This window comes from Magnolia sinica, chromosome 3, assembly GCF_029962835.1.
Source record: "Magnolia sinica isolate HGM2019 chromosome 3, MsV1, whole genome shotgun sequence".
Classification (NCBI taxonomy): Eukaryota; Viridiplantae; Streptophyta; class Magnoliopsida; order Magnoliales; family Magnoliaceae; genus Magnolia; species Magnolia sinica.
Window position 1 is genome coordinate 26,519,331 of NC_080575.1, and position 26,220 is coordinate 26,545,550.

At 38.5% G+C, this 26,220-nt stretch overlaps 1 protein-coding gene across 1 annotated transcript in view; it reads right to left on the reverse strand.

Moving 5' to 3' along the window:
- Positions 1-26,220, reverse strand: part of LOC131238838 (uncharacterized) — a 99,398-nt gene that overhangs the window by 14,244 nt on the left and 58,934 nt on the right. The window lies entirely within an intron of this gene.

Sequence of the window (26,220 nt, forward strand, 5' to 3'; positions counted from 1 at the left end):
TTTAGCCCATAACTTTGTATTGTGGTTGTTATGTTATATAGGTCGTGGTTTCAATATAAGATGGGTCCTAGTTGTCAGTTGTTATGGGTCATGGTTTTCATGTTATATGGATTGCTGTATTCATATTATATGGATCATGGTTTTCAAAATTTTCAGACCAATATGCCCTTTACATGTAAAAAGTGGTAATGATGAAAAGGAGAGGTCAGAGCAGGAGTTCTTGTGTTGTGCTGGTATGTCTCATATGGTTGTGGTTATCTCTCGGTTGTGGGACAAATGTGATGTAAATTTTCAATCTACACTAATTATTAGTTGTTTGAGTATGTCTTAATCTTTATCTAAAAATATGAACATTACTTACAGATGAAGTTGACCACACCCAAATAAATAGTTATAAAGTGTTGAGAACTATGTGGACCATACACCCTTCTGATAAATATTATTTTTATGTTATGCCTTTATATACGTATATTACATACGATGAGCAGGTTAGATGACATTTATAGATCACTCTGGGCCCAACATATCTTACTTTGTACTGAATTAATATGTCACACGTAGGTACAGTAAAAATGGCGAGAAAAGGCGGAATATTTCGCTTACGATTCCCACTGCATAAAACCTGTTATAGTCTACAGGCTCATCATAAATCAGATCTAATCCGTTAGAATTATTCAGGGTTGATGAATTCCCAAGAAATGTTTAATACTGACACCGTATCAAGCCATCAGTGGCCCACCAGATTTGAATATTTGGATCATTCTTTGGACAATTGTGTTCCTTGATTTTACAAATAGAATGGACACAGCGGATCGGACAAAATGCAAATTGATGTGACTTAGAAATGTCATAAGTTGGAATGTATATAATATAAAGCAACCATTTGTCCTCATACAGAACACCGAGCTTACCATTGGCATTTGAAGCTTCTTCTCTGGGACCCCCTTCCCTTTACATTTTCCTGGTTTTGAATCTTCTTCAGTGGGATCCTCCATCGCCACTCAGTAAGTACATCTATAACTTCAATCCAACTAGTCTATATAAATGGCAAAGCAAGGTATGTGTTTTGCCAAACTCCATTCTCAGTGTTTTGAGAGGGGTCGTGGTTTACATGAAAATATGGTCATGGTTTACATTCACAATGGTCCGTTGTTGATATGCTCAAAGGATCACAGTTAACACGTACAATGGATCGTGGTCATCAAAAAATGGTTGTGGTTGGTAGCTTATTGAGAACGGTCGTGGTTACTTAAACAATGGGTCATGGTAGATAGGCACAACAAATCGTGTGGTTCACATGTACAATGGATCGTTGTTTTCAACCACGACCCAGTGTGAACCATGACCCTTCACTGTCTTCTAGCAACCACGACCCATTTGTTAATGTGAACCATGGATTATATTGTACAATGGGTCATGGTTGTGTTTGTGGTTGATATGCCCAGTGGATCATGGTTGACAAGCATAGTGGATCGTGTTTGACAGCTTATTAAGAGGGGTCGTGGTTTACATTAACAATGGGTCGTGATTGATAGGCACAACAGATCACATGTTCAATGGATCTTGGTTGTTAACCACAATCTATTATGGATCACAGTTCACATGTACAATGGATCTTGGTGCACATGCATAATGTAATGTGGTTATCAACCATGATCCATTGTGGATCGCAGTTCACATGTATAATGGGTCGTGGTTCACATGTACAATGGATCGTTGTTCTCATGTATAATGGTCTACATGTGTAACATCCCGAATTTTTTCCAACTAGGTGATGCACGTCCTTAGGCAATGGGTTGATCATAACACCTTATTGACTTCTCAGAACTTAAATCCTAAAGTCTTAAATCCCCATTTCAACCCATTTCCTTCAAAAATCTCACCTTTCACTACCTTATTCTTCAAATTTTTCTAAGTACTTTCATATTAGACACAAATCCTAAAGTCTAAATAATAAAGAACAATAATTAAACTAAAATTTACTATAAATAGTGAATATATAAATAAAATGGGTTTTTGACCATTAACCTTTTAGAATCTCACCAAATAAGTAGGTTATTTGGATAGCGCAGCTTCTCTTACCCCAAAATCATATATTGCACGCCGAATAACTCATTTCAGTTTGTAAAATACACCCATTTCAAATATCGAGTGGTAAAACCACCACCGGACAACACAGCCGACCGCGATGCTCGCCGGTGCACCGAAATTATGTGGATCCTCGCCGCGATTTTCTACACTTTTCAACCGACTTCAAAAAGTCATATCTTCCTAAATATAACTCCGATTTAGGTGATTCAAAAGCCAGATTAAAGGTTGGTAAGTTTGGTTTCATATTAAAATAAGTAAAAAATATAGTAAGATTTTTAATATAGTTAAATCTATATTTATGTGACAACTGTCTAAAAATTATTAGTATGGACAGCCGCTACTTCTAGAATTTTAAAATTTTTTTTACAATATGAAATCTAATGAAATTTAGCAAAGATAAAGTAAACTTAAGCATGAACTAATAAAAAAATAATTAAAATAATATACTAACAAAAAGTGCCAAAAGGGGGCATAAAACTACCCTAGGACCTTATTCTGTCGTAATTAGGGCGGAATTTAATTAAGTGTTAAACTAAACAATCAATGAATTTGGCTTGAACCACTTTCTATACAAACTACAAAACTCAAAACCATTAAAATCACTAACTCAACATTACTTAAAAACCTAGGAGTAATCTCAAAACCCAGTTGCTCTCAGGAGCATATTGAAACTCCGTATCAGACCTGGACTATGCATCGAAAGTCTAATTACCTTGAAACTATAAGGTTATGACTGCCTTATTGGGCTTGACAGCCATCGAGAGAATTGTTCCCAAATATTATACAAAAATACACAACTTGAGCCTTGAGCGAAGTGTGTGAGAAACGTGAATATCTTTAGAAAATAAACTCAAACTTAAGTAATTTGGGCCATTTGCTTACGGGCAAAATTGAAGACTTCGGAGCGTCAGATTCTAACCCAAATACGCCAATGGATTAAGAAAAATTTCTTGCACCTATTAGTATACTTGTGGCCTTGATCGAGTAGCGATGACCGTTGATCTGATACGGGTCCTTTACGGCCAATCCGTTTGTCAGATCGCACCATAAACGTAGTCCTAGTGTAGATCCATCATGAGAGAACTTGTCCTGTGTTGTACGTGAGAAATGGACCTTCCCAGGGGTCCCGTTTGCCCGAAACAGACGCCTTTTGGCTGAAACCCAAGTATACCATAGCCCTGGGGCCATTGACATCAGTTCCGAGCCTATATAATGCCCTTAAACCCCCCCTCTCATTCCATACAATTTTCTCAAACCCTAGGTGAGAGAAGAGAGAAAAGAGGAAGAAAGAGTGAGGAGAAGAGAGAGAGAGATAGGGAGATCGTTGCTGGGATTCACTCCCATGCCTCCATACGCCGAATCGCCACCCCACCATCACTACACCATCAATTCCAACTTCGATTTAGGTAAGAAATCCTAACCCTAATCTTGAATTAAGAATTCAAATAGAGTAATCGACGTAATAGCTAACCTGTTTCGTGATTTAGGTACCCGTTGTTCTGTATACGGGAGCGTAGGATTCGAACCGAGTTCGAAACGAGTTAACCTATGAAAGGTTCAGACTATGAACGTTTAGGTTATGGTTTTCAAGGCTTTCAATGTCAGCTAATGATTTATGTCTGACTTGTTTGCCACCATATGATCTTAGTTACCATGTATTCAATAAATAATACATGTGTGTGAACTATGTGAATATATAATGCATTCCACATATTTGTTGAAATGTTTGAATGAAATTGCTATCATGATTTGTGCTTGCCATAACTATTAACCTAGAATATATGATCGTTGTATGTATGACAACTCCTTTATGAAAGGAATTGCCATAATATATGATATAACTAATTTAGTTCATATATGTGGTAATGTGTAGTCTAAGTGTTTGATAAAATGTCGGAATGAGACATTGTCTGATGAATTGTATTTATTAAGGGTGTTGAGATAGGATTCTCAACTACCTTATCTAGATGTATAATTTCATTCATGCAGTCTTAATTCCAAGCACGTGATTTTTGTACAAAATGCATATGTATATTAATATGTTCTATGTGTTTTGATAAAATGTCTGAATGAGATATTGTTTGATGAATTGTATTTAATAAGGGTGTTGAGATAGAATTCTCAATTACCTTATATATATATATATAATTTCCTTCATGTAATCTTAATTTCAACTATGCAATTTATGGATGAATTGAAATGTTTGGTAGCATATTCAATATGCTGATAAAATGCTCAAATGAGTGTTATACTTGGATTGTTTGTTAAATGCCTATATGATTATCACATGTCGCCACATGCTGGATTTGAGTATGATTGGGACAACTACGTAGTCCAGGCAATCGATAATAATTTCTCTTTGAGTGGCCGAATTAGACTCGCCACATTTGATGCGTTCGGTGAATCCGAGTCATACGATGATTGTTGATAGTGGTTAGGCCATGTGGAGTGTTTATGCACTCCAAGTCAATTAATTCAGTGTACGCTCGTACCAGTCGAACTTGTCTAATAAATCGATTGGCCTATTGTGTGTTTACCATGTATGGACACTACTGCTTGAATCTAAGGTACCACTTACCAATGTAAAGCCCGTTCAACCATGGTACCACAATCCGCTAAGACTCATGAGCCGGGCATAGTGGTATGGGACACTGTGGTCAAGCTGTAAGCTTACGCTGGGGTGACGAGCCTCCCCGTAGTGACTTGTGAGCAACCCAAACTTGTGATCCAAATACGGTGGTATAGGACACTGTATTCGAGCTGTCAGCCTACACTGGCACAGCTTAACTGCAGTCCCAATGTGGGTTGGGGTGTACCGTCTGATCTGAACCCCCTTCGAAAATAGTGCTCCAGTTGGTAGGGCGTCAGTGGAGTGACCTCGAGTATAATCAATTGAACTTGCCTCTCTACTACTTTCAATAGGGGTGATGCCCTACAACTTGCCTATCGTATGCAACTAACTAGGATTGACGACCCTAGATGGATCATTCGGTTGGGGCCAATGAAATAAAGGGAGGTACCCTAGCTTCCCGAACCTGCTGTATGAATAAACTTAACTAAATACTCGGCTAACACGACCATGCATCGTATTGCATCTAACACCCAGTTGCATCCTAGCTGTGGTCCCAGTGTGGGTTGAGGTGAGCCATCTGAACTGGACACCCTTTGAAAATAACACTCCAGTTGGTAGGGCACTGGGTAAGGTTTTTTAGGATGTGCTTTGGTGAGGAAGTGCATAGTAGGAGTTGTCATGCATGACCGTGAGATGGTGTCGCCGAGGGAGTGCAGGAGAGGGCCTACATCATTTCTGCATATCATCCCTGCATTAATAAGAGTAACTAGGATTATTTGATGTATTGCTTTATCATTACTACTTGACTGAATTGATAACAGTTAACCTTTGCTTTATAGTTCCACTAAATTAGCTACTCATTCCTGCCTGGGATGGTGTTTTAAAACACCAACCAGACTCTATTATAGATATAGGTAATGACGGAATCTATGCAGCTGAAATGGACGTCATGGATGAGGAAGAGGAATTCTCCTATGTTCAACTATCAGGCGGGTCTTCGTAGACCTTGTTCTGATTCGATAGGATTATAGGGTTACGTGGATTAGTTGGACAATTTCACTTTGATATTTTATAAATTTTGGAATCATACATGTATGTATTCAACCCTGTGACATTATCATACTTTGGAGGCAAGTAACCGCTTACTTATCTCAATACCTATATTTCAGTCTTCCGCTTGCTAAATTACATTATCTCTGGAGTATGATGTGCTGTTTTAGTATAATCTCACATATGTTAAATGCACTAATTTGGACAACATTAATCATCATTATCTATGTTGCATAAGTGATGCGTTGGAACTTGGGAGTTGAGCTTTGCTCGACCCCTGATTTTTAGGGCGTTACAACAAGTAAGAGAACCAAGACCCTTCTCTGTCTGCTAGCAACCACAACCCATATAACATGACAACCACGATTGTGGTTGTGTTTGTGGTTGATATTCCCAGTGGATCATGGTTGATAGGAACATTGAATCATGGAGCACATGTTATGTGGGTCGTGACTATTAACCACAACCCAACATAAATGACAACAATGATTCATATAACATGACAACCACGATCGTGGTTGTGTGTGTGGATGATATGCCAATGCTTATAGGCATAGTGGATCATGGATCATATGTTATGTGGGTTGTGACTGTCAACCATGACCCAACATAGATGACAACAACAATCCATATAACATGACAACCACGATCATGGTTGTGTTCGTTGTTGATATGCCAAGTGCTTACAGGCACATTGGATCATGGATCACATGTTACGTGGGTCGTGATTCAACCACGACCCAACATAAATAACAACAACGATCCATACTGCCTGTCAACCATGATCCACTATAAACTCATGTCAACTAGGACCGTTCGTGGATTACAACCACAATCCACTATGTACTACAATTATGACCCATGCTAAAATTTGACTCCTAAATTTGTAAGACCATCTTATTATTGATTAACAATCCACGACCATATTAGAATACAGTTCGAAACAAGCCAATGATGACCACATACTTAGACTTCAAAAAGACACAGGTCTCTCCGAAGTGCTTCACCAGTTTTTTGAAGGAGTACATGATTGAAGATATGGAGAAGAATCCTGCTAGAAAGAAATTATTTAGGAACAACTATTTTGGATTTCTACTTGACTTTCCACTGACTGGGTGGATGACACACTCTCAGATCATGCATTGCATAATGCAGATGCATGTTGGTGATCTGACATTAAATATTCAGGGCACTATGATAAAATTTACTGAGCTCGATTTTGCATTAATAATGGGTCTTAGGTTGGACCAATTAGGATAAATGATGGCGGTCATGACAAGAGTGGAAGAGTAGAGATAGGAAAAGGTATTAGGGAGACCTATCTGAGAGCAGTTAGTGTGAGTAGGAAAGAATTGAAAGAAGCCTATATGTCACTCACCGAGAAAGAAGAACATATGGACGTGGTGAAGCTGGCTCTAATAATTTGCGTTGAGAATCTAATAATTGGATCTCCATAAGAGAATTACTGTGTTGATAAGTTTATCGACATGGTTGATGATTTGGATTATTTTAATAACTACCCTTAGGGCAGTGTGGGGTATGAAAATTTGATGGATGGGGTTAACACTACAATTGGCAGTGTTGGGGAGAATGGATAGTACCCCAAATCATACAACATATACGGATGCGCGTATACACTACAAGTAAGTTATTATTATCCTCATTCATACTTTGAGTTTGAATTTTTACTCCATACATGTTAACCAACATGTAATGCATGATAATTGATTTTAAATAAATTTGGGCATACGAACGTTTCCCAAAACTCACTGGTGACAGTGGGTGGGCCGCTAGAAGACTGCATACAAGGATTCCTCGAATACTAAATTGGGATACTTATAAAGTAGGCAGTATCACCATATCGACCATCTTCACAACTATACCAGTAAGAGTTATTTAATTATTAGTGTAATTTAATTATACAGTATGTGTATAATTAATAAATTGATTTTTCTCCTGTAAGTGGTGCTGGCTCCAAAGCTTCAACCAACGGTCGAAAAAGAAGAGACGAGGTTGTTAGGAGTATAACTGATGACACTTATAGGAAGGACAAGGCTCTATGGGCAACACCCACGATAGAGAAAATGGTGGAGGACATGGTGCTCAAACATGTCACTAGCAGAAAGGAGAAAAGCGAAAGTTATATGGATGGAAAGGAGGAATTGGAGGAAATAAGAAACAAACTTGAGGCTGATCTTAAAGCCTCCCTCGAGACCCTTATTGGCAAGATATTTAAACAGAATAACAAATTAAGATCTGCAATAAAGAAATTTAATTAGCGAATTGAGATCACTATCAATGAAATGGAAGGAATAAAGGAGGAAGTGAAGCGGATTGATGGGTTTGGAGGAGAAATAAAGCATCTCAAGGAAGAGAATGCTTCTTTACGCCAAGAAGTGAAGTTAATGAGAAACGATATTCATACAAAATACGTACGCGATATTACTTTGCTTTATTTGTTAATAGGTCACTATGAATGTAATGTCTTCTAATATAAGATTTTAATACAGGTCAACAGCACAACAACAACAACAATAACTGTTAATGATGGGATGAGCCATATCAAACGTTTTGAAGATGGGATGAGCCATCTCAAAGATGACAATGCTTCACTGTGGGAGTAGATGAAGCAACTAATAGATGAGTTTCAAGCAACAAAGGTATATGAGATTGAAGTTATCTGGATTCTTATTTGGTCGTAGTTGTGTTCTTATATGGGTCGTGGTTATCATCCACAATAGATCGTTGTTATCATCCACAAGGGGTCGTGGTTGTCATACACATTGGGTCGTGATTGATGCACGACACAATATTAATGACAACCACGATCCTGATGAGGGTCGTGGTTACTGTGAAAAATGGGTCGTGGTTTGAATAAACTATGGATCATGGTTATCATACATAATGGATCGTGATTTTCATCCAAAAGGATCGTGATTTTCATCTACGATGGTTCGTGGGTGTGGTTGAACCACAACCCAATATGGATGACAACCACAATCCATTGGTCGTAATAACCACGACCCTTTTCTTGATCGTAGTAGTCATCCACATTGGGTCGTGGTTCACAACTAGGAAGGGTCGTGGTTGAGTTCCTTAAAAAAGACACAATGAAATACATAATAATATATGATTTTATTACAGGACAAAGTCCCTTCGATGAGCCCTCTCAGAGGAGAGAATGCTTTACTGCAAGAGCAGATGAAGCAGCTTAGAGAGGAGTTCCAAGCAATGAAGGTATATGAAATCGATTTATCTTGAATTTTATTTGGTTGTTGTTGTGTTCCTTTTTGGGTCGTGCTTATCATCCAATGATGGATCATTGTTATCATCCACTGGGGGCCATGGTTGTCATACACATTCGGTCGTGGCTAATGCACGACCCAATATTGATGACAATCACGATCCAGACCAGGGTCATAGTTATAGTTTTATAAGGGTCTGGTTTGTATGAACTATGGATCATGGTTATCATCCATAGTGGATCATGATTTTCATCCACGATGATTTGTGGGTGTGAACCATGACTCAATGTGGATGACAACCATGACCCAAATGGAGGGTTATGGTTCATATTCCCAATAGAACATGGTTTCTGTTCATAGTGGGTCGTGGTTCAACCACGACCCAATATGGACAACAACCATGATCCATTGTTTGTAATAACCACGACCCTTTTCTTGATCGCAGTTGTCATCCGCAGTGGGTCGTGGTTCACAACCAGGAATGGTCGTGGTTGAATTCATTGAAGAAGACATTGAAATTCATAAATAATATATGATTTTATTATAGGACAATGTCCCTTCGGTGAGCCCTCTCCGAGGAGAGAATGCTTCACTACATGACTAGATGAAGCAGTTTAGAGAGGAGATCCAATCAATGAAGGTATATGAAATTGAATTTATCCTGAATCTTATTTGGTCGTTGTCGTGTTCCTTTTTGGGTTGTGGTTATTATTCAAAGATGGATCATTGTTATCATCCACCAGGGGTCATGGTTGTCATACACATTAGGTTGTGGCTAAATTAGGACCCAATATTGATGACAACCACGATCCTGACTAGGGTCGTGGTTACTGTGAAAAATAGATCTTAGTTTGTATGAACTGTGAATCATGATTATCATCCATAGTTGATTGTGATTTTCATCCACGATAGCTCGTGGGTGTGAACCAGGACCCAATGTGGATGACAACCATGATCCAGATGGAGGGTCGCGGTTCACATTCCCAATGGAACATGGTTTCTGTTCATGAACAACAACCATGATCTATTATTTGTAATAACCACGGCCCTTTTCTTGATCGTAGTTGTTATCCACAGTGGGTCGTGGTTCACAACCAAGAAGGGTCGTGGTTGAATTCATTGAAAAAGATATTGAAATACATGAATAATATATAATTTTATTACAGGAAAAAGTCCTTCGATGAGCCCTCTCAGGGGAAAGAATGCTTCACTACTGGGACAGATGAAGCAGCTTAGAGAGGAGATCCAAGCGATGAAGGTATATGAAATTGAAAATATCCTGGATCTTATTTGGTCATAGTTGTGTTCCTTTTTTGGTTGTGCTTAGCATCCACAATGGATCGTAGTTGTCATCCACAATGGATCGTGATTATGAAACACAACCCAATGTGGTTGAAATGACCTGTCCAGGCAAGGATCGTGGGTGTTATGCATAGTGGGTCATGGTTTTCATACACTATTGGGACGTGGTTGATGCACGACCCGACGTGGATGACAACTACGATCTAGACGAGGGTCATGATTATTGTCAATATTGGATCGTTGTTATCATGTTTAATTGGTCATGGTTATCACCCAAAGTAGATCGTGGTTATTATCCAAAATGAGTCATGGTTGATGCACGACCCAATATGGACGAGAGAGGATATACATACAAAATATGTACGTGATTTGCCTTCGGTTTAATTGTTAATAAGTCACTATGAATGTAATGTCTTCTAATATACGATTTTAACACAGGTCAATAGCTCAATAATAACTACAACCATTGAGGATGGGATGAGCCAGCTCACTCGTTTTGAAGATGGGATGAGCCATCTTAAAGATAACAATGCTTCACTGTGGGAGCAGATGAAACAACTAATAGAGGAATTCCAAGCTACGAAGTTATATGAATTTTAATTTATCTTTGTCCTTATTTGGTTATAGTTGTGTTCCTTTATGGGTCGTGGTTATCCTCTACAATGGATCGTGATTATCATCCACAATGGATCGTGGTAGTCATGCTATATGGGTCATGGTTATGATGCACGACCCAATGTGGTTAATATGCCCAGTCCAGACGAGGATCGTGGTTATTACTCATAATGGGTCGTGGTTATTATATACATTGGGTCGTGGTTGATGCATGACCCAATGTGGATGACAATCACGATCCAATATGGGTAATAGATGACAACTACGACCATTCATCTGGGTGATACATAAATAATATATGATTTTATTATAGGACAAATTCTCTTCGACGAGCCCTCTTAGATGTGAGAATACATAACTGCGGGAGAGGATTAAGCAACTAAGAGAAGAGTTCCAAGCATTGAAGGTATATGGAAATGAATTTATCTTAATCCTTACTTGGTCGTAGTTGTGTCCCTTTATGAGTCGTGATTATCCACAATGGATCGTGGTTGTCATCCACAATTGATCGTGGTTTTCATAAACATTGGGTCGTGGTTGATGCATGACCCAATTTGGATAACAACCACGATCCAAATAAGGATCGTGGTCACTATCAACATTGGATCATTGTTATCATGTATAATTGGTCGTCGTTTGTTTTGACAAGAAAACAAATGTGTTTAATTTGGTGGATTTATTCAATGATAACAAAGATTTTGATAAGAGAACAATGATCACATTTATTCTGAGTTCATTTACATCCTCAGATTCCCTTGATTCTGAAAAACAAAGTACAATCAATCAAAGTTAGATAAGATAGTCCAATGAAAATTTTGGCAGCATTCCGATGCCTGTTTCAGTCATCTCCTAATACTTAGGAGGAATTGTTAAATCGATCAACTAATCTCTAAGGAGAAAGAAATTTTGGCAGCATTCCGGCACCTGCTTCAGTCATCTCCTAGTACTTAGGAGGAATGTTGAATTGATCTCTTCTACTGATTTCTCCCCTTGAAGCTTGAACAGAGGAAATCTAGAGACTTAGCTATTTCAGCAGCATGTCCGCTTGTTGACTTCACGGACTGCAGGGCAGTCTAGTTGTACGGACCCGCGTAATGGATATTGGTTGTGCAGACCTGCGCAAACCACCGGAGCCTTCTCTCTTTTACCTTCAGTCTTCCTCCTTGCTCCACTTCCTTTCTAAAATCTTCAATCCGTCCAAATGAAGGAGGGGAGGGGGTATTTATAGGCCCTCGCACATGTGGCACCTCGATTTTGGCACCATGGGACCCTCCTTCCAATGCTTGAGACCTTTTTACAAAGGACCAGTTCTGGAATTCATTGCGCAGACCCGTGCAACGGATATTTCGGTTGTGCGGACCTGCACAACAGATATCATTTGCGCGGACCCGCGCAAACCACCCTTAAGTCACTTCATTCTTCTTCTTTCTCAATTTCCTTTCTATTTCTCAATCTTCTTTTGCTTCAATCCCTTCTTCATTTTTTTATGCCTTAACAGATGCCCCCTTGATCCTTCTTTGATTGATTAATGAAATCAAATGGAGGATCGATCTTCTTCCGACCAAAGAACATAATGAACTACAACTGAAGGATGACTAGATGATCATACTTGTATGGAAGACTGGATAATCATGTTTTTCTAGAAGATTGAATGATCATGTTCGAGAAGGCTTAAATGATCACGTTAAAACAGAAGACTTGAATGATTGCGCTTGAACAAAAGACTTGAATCATTGCACTCGAACGGAAGACTTGAATCATTGCGCTCGAATGGAAGACTTGAATCATTGCACTCGAACATAAGACTTGAATGATTGCACTCAAACAGAAGGCTTGAATGATCATGTTTGAATGGAAGATTTAAATGATTGCGCTCGAACGGAAGACTTGAATGATCACGTTCAAACGGAAGACTTGAACGCTCACTTTGAACGGAAGATTTGAATGATTGCGCTCGAACAAAAGACTTGAATGATCACGTTCAAATGAAAGACTTGAATGCTCACATTTGAATGAAAGATTTGAATGATTGCGCTCAAACAGAAGACTTGAATGCCCCTTGCTAGCAGTATCGAGTGGATGCTTCATTAGAGAAGATGAAATTCTCTTTTCATCGAAACTTGCCACTGTAACAGCTATGATGACTTTGTCTTTGAGCAACTTGATCAGAGAACTATCTTTCAACACCATTGCTACTGCAACGGTCTCTTTGATCAACTCCAGCGACTTTTCCTTCAATTCTGTGTCTAGAAAGTTGTTCTTTAATGCCACTCCTGCCGTAACAACTTTTCGACTGTTTCCTTTATTCATGATCTGCATAACCCGACCTTTCAAATGATGATCTTTCCTACTAAATTAATCAAAATTAGTATCTCAAGACATTATAATTTTCCACTTTTAGCTTCATGAAGTATTGATAATTTTAAAATATATATTAAAAACTTCTCTTCTTTTTAGGTTGATTGTGATATTCACAATATGATAATGATTTAATCATTTCATCCCTATGCTTGTCATTGTTGCTTGTCATCGTGCTTCGCATTGCATCGTTTGCTTATTAAATCATGCTCTTAGAGATATTATCTCCAGCTCCAAAGGTTCAACCGTTGAGTCTTTTGTCGAGTCTTTTCTAGTTTGTGCTCCTTAGCATTTCTTCATAGACTTTGCCTGGGATCTTTGCTAATTCTGAAAAATAGACAAGACTTCTCTCAATTTTCACTTCTTAGCTTTTTAAAGGACATAGAAGTTACTGATGATGATTCTGTCTATTCTTTGTCTCCATCAGATCTAGTACTTGGAGTGTTACGTTATCATTACTAAGATAGTGAGAAGTTACGATATTGGCATATAAATTTCTCCACCGTGTATAAGAGATTATCAGAAAGACCAAGGCATAGATTACTGATGAAGACATAGATCCTGCCCCTTTTCCTGGACAATGTCACATAAAGATTTCTTCAGAAGATAATATTTCCGAAGTGAAACCTGCTGACACTCCTGAAGAATGGATAATCTTTACTGCTCTTTTAATGAATCTGAAGAATATATCTGAATCCTTATATTGTTCGGGAGAGAATGATAATTCTTCACTAGTTTATTCTCTACCACCTTTTGAGAATCTTGTGCAATAATATTTTTCTATTCATCAAGAAGACGAAAAGACCTTACGGCTCTTATCAATATATTAATTGACCTTGAAGACTTGAACTTTTGAATAGATAATTGCCAATATCTTGAAGGCATTTACTGTCGCTGTAATTTGAACCTGATTCAAAAGAAATGCATTTTTGCACATATATTTTTTTACTCAATATTTAAAATTTCCATCAGGCAATTGCATATTTGAGCATTTCTAATATGTATCCATAACATTTTGAATGTTGCACATATAGTTTATGCTTTTTGAGCAGTGGTACTAGTATACTTTGACTGACCATACTTTGACTGGACAGGACTTAACCTTAACTGAACTTGACTTGACCAAACTTGACTGAACTAGATGACTAGATTTGACTAAACTAGACTTGACACTGGGCTCAAAGAGCAACATAGTTTACCACCAATTTCAGGCAGGGCTCTAGGAGCAAGATAGTTTACCACCAATTTCAGGCAGGGCTCTAGGAGCAAGATAGTTTACCGCCGATTTCGAGCTGGCCAATTTTGGGTTTTTTAAATCATCGAAGCTTTGTAGGTCTTATGCGTAGTTGGCCATATAGGCTTGGCTAGGCTGCCTTAAATGATCATTTGCCATCACTGTCGTAAGATTTGTGTGGTTGGCCATATAGGCTTATTCCACTGCTTATTTCACTGCCATGAATGGTGAATCAATAATTAATACATCGCCACTGCTGATATGTTCTCACAATGCTTATGGTTAGGATAGTGTATCAACTTGGCGATGATAATAATTTCAATAAGGTAAGATAAGATAATTTTGTATCAGCAATTGATGACAGCAGCGATAGTTACTAATTTTGGTGATAATCATCGACGCTTTTCATTTAGCGATCATCATTGGCGCTTTGTATTTGGTGATTGTCATTGGTGCTTCGCATTTGGTGATGACTTGATATGCTTGAAAGCCTGCATTTTATTCATATACAAAAGAAATACATTCCATGGTGAGAAATATATTTCATATTTTTTTTACTCGCCTGTCTTGCCCCCTTTTAATTTTGGAAGTATCATACCAATACCTTTCGAAATCAAAATAGCGGTCATCTCCTGAACTGGCAGGTATTGCAATGCATTTCTGCAACGAATATGTTTTTTTTATTGTGGATTTACATCTTTTGCCTCACTCACTTCTTTTCATTTGACTATTTATGCTATGACAGCTCGATCTTGTCAATTATCGACGGTTCACCATACGAAGCATGTTATCGTCTTTTAACGCGGATGCCCCCAGAATTTTCTTTATTGAGTTTCTATCATTTTTCTCCTTTTTTCTCTTTTTGTCATGCTCTTTTCATCGCAATTTCTCCCTTATCGATCATCTTTTGTAACTTTTTCCTGAGGGAATTACAATTTTTCGTGTTATGCCCAAATTTACAGTGATAATGGCAATGATCCATTCCTCTTGTATTTTCAATTTCTTTGAGGTGTCTTAGCCGAAGTAATTCAATACGCTTCATAGCCAACAATTGATTCAGCATAGGAAGTATATCTTTTATTGAGAATGCATATTTCATATGGTCTTTATTTTGCCTGGACCTTTAATATGTCATTATAACCACACGACCATTTCTATCTTCTTCATCCCTATCTATTTTAACATTCTGATAATCATCTTTAGTTTCTTCTTTTCGAGTTATGTGGGCTGATTTTGACTGAAAAGTAGACACTCTTCCCCTCATCTTTTCAAGAGCATAAGCCTTCATAGCAAAATTATGAAAAGTTCTCCAATCTTTACTAATCAGGTGGCATGCCAGTTCTGATCTCAGGCCTTCTAAACAAAATTCTACTTGTTTTGATTCCCGCAAAGGATGTTGACATGATCTTGCCAAGTCCTTCCATCGACTGATGAATTCTTTAGCTGATTTATTTTCTTCCTGGCGAATAGAGGCCAATTCGATCAAACTAACTTCTCGGTCTGAAGAGAAAAAATTTGACATAAAAGCATCCTGCATTTGTTCCCAGGTTTGAATAGATCCTAGAATTAAACTTGAATACCATCTAAAAGCTCTTCTTGTCAGAGAAGATCCGAATAATCATAGATAATATTGAGGAGCTCTAGAGAAATTTTCCATCTTTATTATAAAATGCATCATATGCTCTTCCGGTGATCTGTTCCCATTAAATTTCTGAAAGTCTGGGTGTCTGAAATTAGCGAGAAATGACATCTCTTCTATTTCACGAGGATATGGTGTCAGATATTGAAATTTTTTATTCTGACCTTGCTTCTTCTCTAAATAAATGGCTTCAATGACCTTCTGTCAAATTTCTTCCTGTGTTATATTCTGAGTAATATTAGGCATCGGTTCTTAAAATTTAACCGATTATGGTTGTGGCCTTTCTTTTTGCGGTTCAATGTTGTTCACAACAGTCGCTGTTGGAATATTAGGGACTTCTTCAGCTGCATGTTCATCTAGCGAAAACTGATTAGGCTGATTAATATTTGTCGACGGGCTTTTTGTTTCTTTATACTTCAATTGTCTTGATATTGAGGGAGAAAACGAGTGTCGCGCTGCTGACCCTGTTGAAGAGGATGAACTATCATTTGATTTGAAACCAGCATACTATCACTTCGAAGGACTAGCTGACTCAAATTGTGGCATTCTTAATGCATGAGTTTGCTTGAAATCTTTTACAGGAGGTGCTGTGAGCGAAAATTTGTTGGTTACGATCGCCTTCCCTTTATTTTTCTGAACTCGTAATGATTATATGGAAGATGTCTTTATGGTTATAGTTAATGGTATCGAAAGACCTTTTGGAGTGACGGGCCTTTCTATTTTGCTTGAATGAGATGTTTGTATAACCGAAGCAGGACTGTGTCTCATGACACTTCGCATAATTGACCCAGTACTTGGCGAGATGATGCTTCTTGCTGGAGTAGATCGAACTTTTCGTCTTTTGGATGTTACTATTCTCCATCCTCCCTTATCTTGTTGAGCTAGTGGTGAAATAGAGATCATTCTATCCATCATGTGAAATTCCCTACTCTTGATCACAGCAGACTTTGTTTTCTCTAACGCTTTCTTCTTACCTTCAGATAAAAAATACGAAATCGCAATTAGCATCTAAGTGATTAAACATTCTATCTCAGAGATGAAGGGGGGGGGGGGGGGGATGTTCCCACTGAGAGTCGCCATTTTGGCGTCTATGCTAACGCCAAAAAGTCATAAATGTTCTCTGAATATTTTCTAAGTTACCATTGAAAAAGGTCCCCAGTGGAGTCACCATTTTGTTTCGACAAGAAAACAAATGTGTTTGATTTGGGGATTTATTCAATGATAACAAAGAATTTGATAAGAGAACATTGATCACATTTATTCTGAGTTCATTTACATCATCGGATTCCCTTGATTCTGAAAAATAAAGTACAATCAATCAAAGTTAGATAAGATAGTCCGATGGAAATTTCGGCAATATTTTAACGCCTGTTTCAGTCATCTCCTAATACTTAGGAGGAATTATTGAATCGATCAACTAATCTCCAAGGAGATAAAAATTTCGACAGCATTTCGGTGCCTGCTTCAGTCATCTCCTAGTACTTAGGAGGAATGTTGAATTGATCTCTTTTGCTGATTTCTCCCCTTGAAGCTTGAACAGAGGAAATCTGAAGACTTAGCCATTTCAGCAGCATGTCCGCTCATTGACTTCACAGTTGCGTGGACCCACACAATGGATATCGGTTGCGCGGACCTGCATAAACCACTGGAGCCTTCTCTCTTTTACCTTCAGTCTTCCTCCTTGCTCCACTTCCTTTTCAAAATCTTCAATCCGTCCAAATGAAGGAGGGGAGGGGCTATTTATAGGTCCTCGCACGTGTGGCACCTCGATTTTGGCACCATGGGACCCTCCTTCTAATGCTTGAGACCTTTTTACAAAGAACCAGTTCTGGAATTCGTTGCACAGACCCGCACAACAGATATCGTTTGCACAGGCCCGTGCAAACCACCCTTAAGTCACTTCATTCTTCTTCTTTCTCAATTTCCTTTCTATTTCTCAATATTCTTTTGCTCCCTTCTTCATTTTTTATGCCTTAACATGGTTATCACCCAAAGTAGATTGTGGATGTGAACCACGACCCACTATCATTGACAACCACGATCCTTTGACTGTGTCATGGTTACTAGGAACCATGGATCGTGGGTTTCATCCACATTGGGTCAGGATTCATCCACGATAGTTCATGGTTGTGTACCACAACCCAATGTGGATGACAACAACATTCCATTTGAAGGGTCGTGGTTCACATTCCCAATGGAACGTGGTTTCCATCCATATTGAATCACGACCCCGACCAAGTGTGAATCACAACTACGATCCAGTTCGAGTTTCATGGTTCAGATTCTCAACGAAGCGTGGTATCCGTCCATAGTGGATCATGGTTCATCCTCTCCTCATTTCCCTATATGACGTATTGAAATACATAAATATTATGCTATTGTATTATAGGACAAAATTCCTTTGATGCAAATAGTCGAAGCAAAAATGAAGCAACTGAAAGAGCATAATGCTTTGTTAAGGCAGGAGATGAACTTGCTAAAGGATGAAGTTAATAAGAAAAATGTATATGAAACTGCATTTGTTTTAATTTTTAAATAGATATTATGTTATGAATTACATAGATAATATGTGATTTTATTACAGCTTAACATCAGTACTTCGCAAATGAGTGAGGAAGGGAGAGGACAACCAATGGGTACAACAACTGTGACTATGGTGGATGCTACTCCTACTGTGGATGTACTTAGGCCACAACGCAATACATTGGCCTTGAAATTTCGGTCTTCTCCATACACGGCTCCAACTTCTTCGCCTGTAAAGGAGAGTCGTCAGGGGTATGTGGATCCCCACTGAGCTCTAACTAATGCTGAAGACAACGAGTTGAGACTTGTTAGAGAACCAGGTTCACAACAATGGTTGAAAAACATCTATGACTTAAATTCATAGGTCAACTCTGAGGTAAGTTTCTATCCTTTCTATTTCTTTATGTAATATCAACGTATGAATATTATATGACACATTTTCCCCATTACGTAGGCCATCGATCTATACTTAAACTACTTATTAACACGTTGAGAAAATCGATCGCGTCATAGATAGGACTGCGCATTCGTCCCGTCACTATTTACGTTAATGTGAATTTGATGGCCATAGTTTTCTTTAAAACATCATTAATTATTTATGTTTCTAACACTATCCAATATCTCAATAGTAAATCATGGAAATTCAACTTGGCTTGTTGCGCACTTAAGAAGCTGGGAACCATAAGGATTGATAAGTCATGAAGTCAGAAAAATTGAATGAAAATCTTATAGCTATAGTCGATGGTGATGGTAAAGTGAAGCCTCTATGGAAATATGAAGTGGTAAGATCTTAGTTACTTGCACATGCACTTAGACTTAAATGATATTATTTATTTTAGAAAGACATGAGTTTAATTGTTGTCATATTTCTTGTGCTTGACAGTTATACATCCCTCTCAACATGAGACAACAACACTGGTTGATGGGTATTGTTTCTCCAAAGAAGAGAGATGTCACTTTGTATGACAGCATGAGTACTGATTGGAAAGAGAAAAATGAGTTAGTCGTTGCTTAGATAACAAACAGTTTGAGGTGGTTATTCCACATTCTTAATGGTGGATCTAAGTTGTGGGAGAAGCCATGGAATGTGAGGATAATCACTGATAGACCTGCGCAACAAAACTATGATGATTATGGCGTATTTATGTTGAAATTCATAGACTTCTTGAGTAGCATGCATGTAATTGATTTTACACTTATAAGCATATATTTATTCATCTACATTAAATCTTGATTGCTTTGTCTTTTGTTTTAATACTAGTTCATTCCTTTTCTGTAGGAACAAATTCCTAAATTTAAAAAATTACATACAACTGTCTACGATACAAGAAAGAAGCTGATGCTATTTTCATGAAGAAACAGCAAGAGATATCAAGTAGACTAATGAAGAGAGTCAAACACTGGTTTGGTATTGAATGTTGAATGGATTGGTGTATATAATGTTTCTTCTTATTATTATCTGTAATGGTTTAGTGAACGAGATGGGTCATAATTGTCCGTGATCGTCGTAGCTGTCTTGCACTTTGGATCGTGGCTGTAATGTTATATGGGTCATGGTTGTAAACCACGAGTCTTTATGGATGACAACCACGAGCAATTTTTCATTTGAACCAAGATGCATTTTGGAAGTGAACCATGATGCATTTCATTGTGTATGACAATGACGATCCGTGTAACATGAGAACCACGACCCATGTAGCAGGAAAACCCCGACCCATTATAATCACAACCCATATAACATGATAACCACGATCCATGTGACATGAGAACCACAACCAATATAACATATCAACCAAGAACCATGAAATAGACCTTTATGATTGAAAAATGTCAATCGCAATCCATATAGCGTAACAACCACGACCCATATGACATGACAACCACGAACCATAACAACTGACAACCACGATCCATGCAACACGACAACCACGACACAGATAACATGACAATCACAAACCATAACAACTGACAAGCATGATCAATGCTTCACGACAACCACAACCCATATAACATGACAACCACAAACCATAACAACGGACAAATATGATCAATGCTTCAGAACAACCACGACCCATATAACATGACAACTATGACTCATATATCATCACAGCCACGGCCCATATATCATGACAACCACGACCCATATAACATGACAATCACAACCCATATATAATGACAACCATGACCCATATATCATCACATTCAGGGACCATGCATCATGACAACCACGACCCATATAACATGACATCCATGACCCACATATAATGACAACCACAACCCATGTAACATGTCAACCACAACCCATATAACATGTCAACCATGATGCAACATAGTGGGGCCAACGAGTTAGGTTTTTAACGTGGCCCTTACAACCACTACCCTTACCACATGACAATCACGACCGTCACTACATTACAACATGACCAATACTAGATATTATTAGGTGGTAGTTGTCATGTGGTATGGGTCGTGGTTGTCAGTTATATGAGTCGTGGTTCACATACGCAAAGGATCATGATTGTCATCTATATTGGATTGTGGTTGTCATTTACGATCCTTTATTCATGACAACCACGATCTGAAAATTACATTATACGTGAACTCCGTAAGAGGAATACAAAATCAACAAGTGAATTTTCATTTAATTATAAGAAGTTTGTAGATAAAGAAGAAGAAGAACAGGACAAGGAAGAAGAAGAGTGGCGGGATAGGAGCTATAGGTGGGCCGATTTGAGGTCTTCAAATATTTTAGTGACCTTAGCTTTCGCTTCCTTTAATGCGTTGCACCTCTTGATCCAGTGCAGCATTTTCTTGTTAAAGCTCTGCTCACAAGTATAGTGTAGCCTGTTCTTCCCAGCTGCTTCAAAGTGAGCTAGCAGAGCCCTGCACTCAGCACTAAGGGCCGACAGGCGAGACATAGCCAAAGAACACATCTTAATTTCTCTGTTTGCCTTAAAGAAATTATCTCTGAGTTTTCGAAGTTCTAAAATGATCTTTAGAATTTCCTATGGAGATCGTTGATCTTCAGAAAGATCGAAAACATCCCTGAGGAAAGAGAGGAGATCACCCATAAAAGAAGAATGTGAGAAGGATTCGATGCCTTCTTCGAATATCTCCTCTATTATTTTGATTGAAAAAGCAAAGAAATCCATGAACACTTAAGGTGTTATAATAAGGATTTTGGTTAGGGTTGGCTTGTGAAAGTAATTTGAAACCCATGTACCACTTTTTTAGGCTGGTGATTTAGTGGTTAATGTGATTAGGATGCGATGTGACTATTGGTTTTTCAATGTTAGGTGAACCATTTTTTGTGATTAGAGGGAAGTAGTGAAATGAATGTGATTTCATGAAAAAGAATGTGGTGCTATTACCATGGTCAATATAGTCTTCATAATCTGATGCATTTTATCTAGGAGCTACCGATATATAATATCATCACTCACAACAAATCCTTTTGAGTCTCTACCATTGTAAGTAAACATTCCCATGTCATATACACTCTCTCCATCATAATAACATAATATAGGCCTACAACCCATACTCTTTTAATATTGGTTAATCTGTGAAAAAATTGAATGGGTACAACTTGTCAAAAATAAAGGATCCCGGTTGCCATCTGTAAAGGGTCATTGTTATCGTCTACTATGGATTGTGGTTGTCATCCACATTGGGTTGTGGTTGACGACCACAACCCACTATGTACGACAACCACGAACCACTCGAAGGGTCGTGGTTATGATGAAGAATGGGTCGTGGTTGTCAACCGCAATGGGTCGTGATTGGCAACCACCGCCTAGTGTGTATGACAACCACGACCCAGTCGTTGGATCATGGTTTACATGCACATTAGACAGTGGTTTTCATCCACGTTGGATCATGGTTGTCAACCATGACCCACTCTAGATGAAACCATAATTCATTACTCGAAAAGGGTTCAGTCCACGTCACATTCTCAGAATTGTTCAAAACAGGTAACTTCTTCTTCTTCCACACTCTGAAACCGTACAACTACTGATCCAAGGAAAAGAGACATTTTCGTCTAAAACATTTTATAAAGGTTGTCAGAAGGACACCCTCAGAATATTTGAGAGGTAGGACCATGTATCGAGGCCAGTACAAAGGGTCATGGTTATGAAGAGCAAATAGTCTTGGCTGTTATGGACAATGGGTCATGGTTCACATGCACAATGGATCATGGTTGTCATACATGTTGGGTCATGGTTATGATGAACAATGAATCGTTGTTGTATCACGAGTGGATCGTGGTTGTCAACCATGATCCATATTCCGTGACAACCATGACCCATATAACATGACAACCATGACCCATAGCAGCTGACAACCATGAACCGTGTAACATGCAAACCACAACCCATATAACATGTAAACCATGATCCATGACAACTGGAAGCCACGATCTATATACCGTGACAACCATGACCCATATAACATGACAACCACGATACAAGGTTATGGGCCTAATGAGTTAGGCCTTACAAAAGGCAGTGAAAGGCATGAACCCATATAGCATGACAACTGGAACCTATATAGCATGACAGCCACGACCCATAACAACTGCCAACCATGACGCACGACCCATGTAACGTGACAACCATGATACAATGTTGTGGGCTAAACGAGTTGGGCCTTCCATAGGGCAATGAAAGGCACAATCCTTATAACATGACGACCATGATCGATATACCGTGGCAACCACGACCCATATAACATGACAATCACGACTCATAAAAACTAACAACCACGACCTATGTAACATGCAAACCATGATCCATATAATGTGACAACCACGATCCATAACAACTGGAAGCCATGATCCATATAGTGTGACAACCACGACCCATGTATAATGACAACCATGATACAAACTTATGGGCCAAACGAGTTGGGCCTTGCACAGGGTAGTGAAAGGCACAATACTTATAACATGATGACCACGACCCATATAGCATGACAACCACGACCCATAACATCTACCAACCACAACCCATGTAACATGATAACCATGACTCATGTGCATGTGAAAAGCATGATCCTTATAACATGACAGCCACGATCCAATGTGCATGTGAACCACGACCCTTTTTTTGGGTCGTGGTTGTCACTGTCAGTGGTCAATGTTTGATTTCTTGAAGGGTGGAAGGTTTAAAAACGTGAAGTCATGGTTTTCTACTATCAATGGTGGAGATTTGATCAAGGTGTGACCTACAGTAAGTTCCCTTCACGTGACAACCAGAACCCTCACCTTCTCCACTCTGATCTTCCTTTACCTTAGCAAATTCCTACAATAAAATAAAATCCCTAGATCTTCACTTTTCTAAGAAAATAAAAGAAGAAGAAGAAGAAGAAGGTCTGTAAAATGTGAATAAAGGCGACATTTGGCCATTCCCATGATCATAAATGCTTCCGTCCACGTCACACTTTCTTGGGGTTGAAACAAAAGGTAACTTCTTATTCACTCCAGGACTGTACAACTACTGAACCAAAGGACACGAGCATTTTCGTCCGAAACAATTTCTAAAAGTTGTCAGAAGGCCATCCTTGGGATATATGGAAGGTAGTACCTCTCCAGGTAATTTGATAAAATGTTGAGGTCAGTATGGTTAATTTCCCTCCCCTTAATATAGAATTCTTAACCAAGACAAAGCATAGTTTTTACGCAACCCAGGTTGTGTTATGGTTGAGTATTTGATACCTCCAATGGGGTTGGACCATCAGTCGACTCTTCTTAAGCTTGGGCTGAGCTTGGGTTGACCCTCTACCTGACCCAACCCATCCAAGTTTCAAAGCCTAATGGAGGGGCATATGCACCAGACATACCATTGAGCATGAGTTTCACACATGAAGAGGGTCATGCTGAAGTAGTTGGCTCCACCAAAATAGCAAGGATCCCATCTATATGGGATCCAAGAACTTCCAATTCAAGTATGTTGTATATTTCTGAAGCCAGTGGCCTGCTGTTCGGATGCACTATTGAATTTAATTGCGATAATCATTTTAATAGAGTAGGAATGTCAAATCGCAGTTGACTTCGTTAGTATTCATACTAAGGGAAGAGCATGCTCCAAACTGAAATCATGTTACTTTGATACTTTGAAGTCTACTGAAGAGGTATGAAACTTTGAACCAGGGGCTGCTCCTTTAATATGAACACAAAGGCAATTGTAATTTGGTAATATTCACTTTATTGAACTAATCACACTTCTGATGTAATGAAGGATGTGATGAGGTTGATCACTGTCTTCCTCAATTGATAAACACCTTGAATTCACAAGGCCCTCTTGAATTCACAAGAGTTTTCTTGAATTCGCGAGAAGAAAGAAGAAAATTTCTAAGAAATTGATTTATTAAATGAATACTAAAAATGACTTTAAAACCCTTTAAATAACCCTTAACAAACCTTAAAAACATAATCATAAAATTCTAATCAAATAAGGAAACAAATTCCAAAAAAGGTGTAAATTTCCACCATCTGTCGACTTGTCGTCTACCTGTCGAGTCGACAAGTCGAAACAACCAAAAAGTATTCAAAGATTTAAACCAAAAAAATTTTGATTTTTAACCTGTCAACCAAATCTATTGACCTATTGAAATGGATTTCGACTTGTCGACAAGATATGTTGACCTCTCTAATCTGACATAAATCAGCCAGCAAGCAATCTAGAATAATATTTCGACCAAGAGTAACTATGCATGCAACAACTGCTTCATCTGTGACCACGAGCGGATTGGATCCTTCATTCATCTCATCGTTCGAGTTGAAGTTGCTCCCATATAGTCGAAGTTTTGCCCTTCAACTTGTAAGGCATAGGCTTAAACTTTTTCTCTTCAATGACATCCATGTAGTTGAAGAAGCGTTTGACTTCAAGCGGCCTATCCAGGAGGTCCTTGATGTGTAGTTGGTCATTGAAACTATGAAGGTCGACTTTCATCTTAAATTCCCGATCCATCTGATCTATCCGATCAATGCCTCGTCTGGGATATTTCAAAATCATGTCGTTGGATCCCAACTTCTCGAGTGCAATTCTACAATTCACCGTTGGCAATGCCCTACGATCAATGCGATTACGAATTTCAGTGCCTATCAGGAGTAAATCACCACAACGAACATGGAGCTATTGTAGAGCCTCCATCATGTGATTGATAGTAGCCTACGTGACTTACTAATTCTCTCGTTGCACGACTTTGAAAGCCGTTGCCATTAAAGAGAAATTCCCTAGAGCACCATCAATGAGAATGTTACCTAACCCATTGTTAGAAGCCATAGATCAGAGGAGAAAGCCTCGCTTTGATACCAACTGACATAGGGGAGGATGTGATGAGGTCGATCACTATCTTCCTCAATTGATAAACACCTTAAATCCATAAAGCTCTCTTGAATTCACAAGAGCTTTCTCGAATCCACGAGAAGAAAGAAGAAATTTTCTAAGGAATTGATTTATTGAATGAATAATAAAAATGAATTTAAAATCCTTTAAATAACCCTAAACAAACCTTAAAAATGTAATCAAAGAGTTTTAATCAAATAAGGAAAAAAATTTCACAAAATGTGTAAGTTTCCACCGTTTGTCAA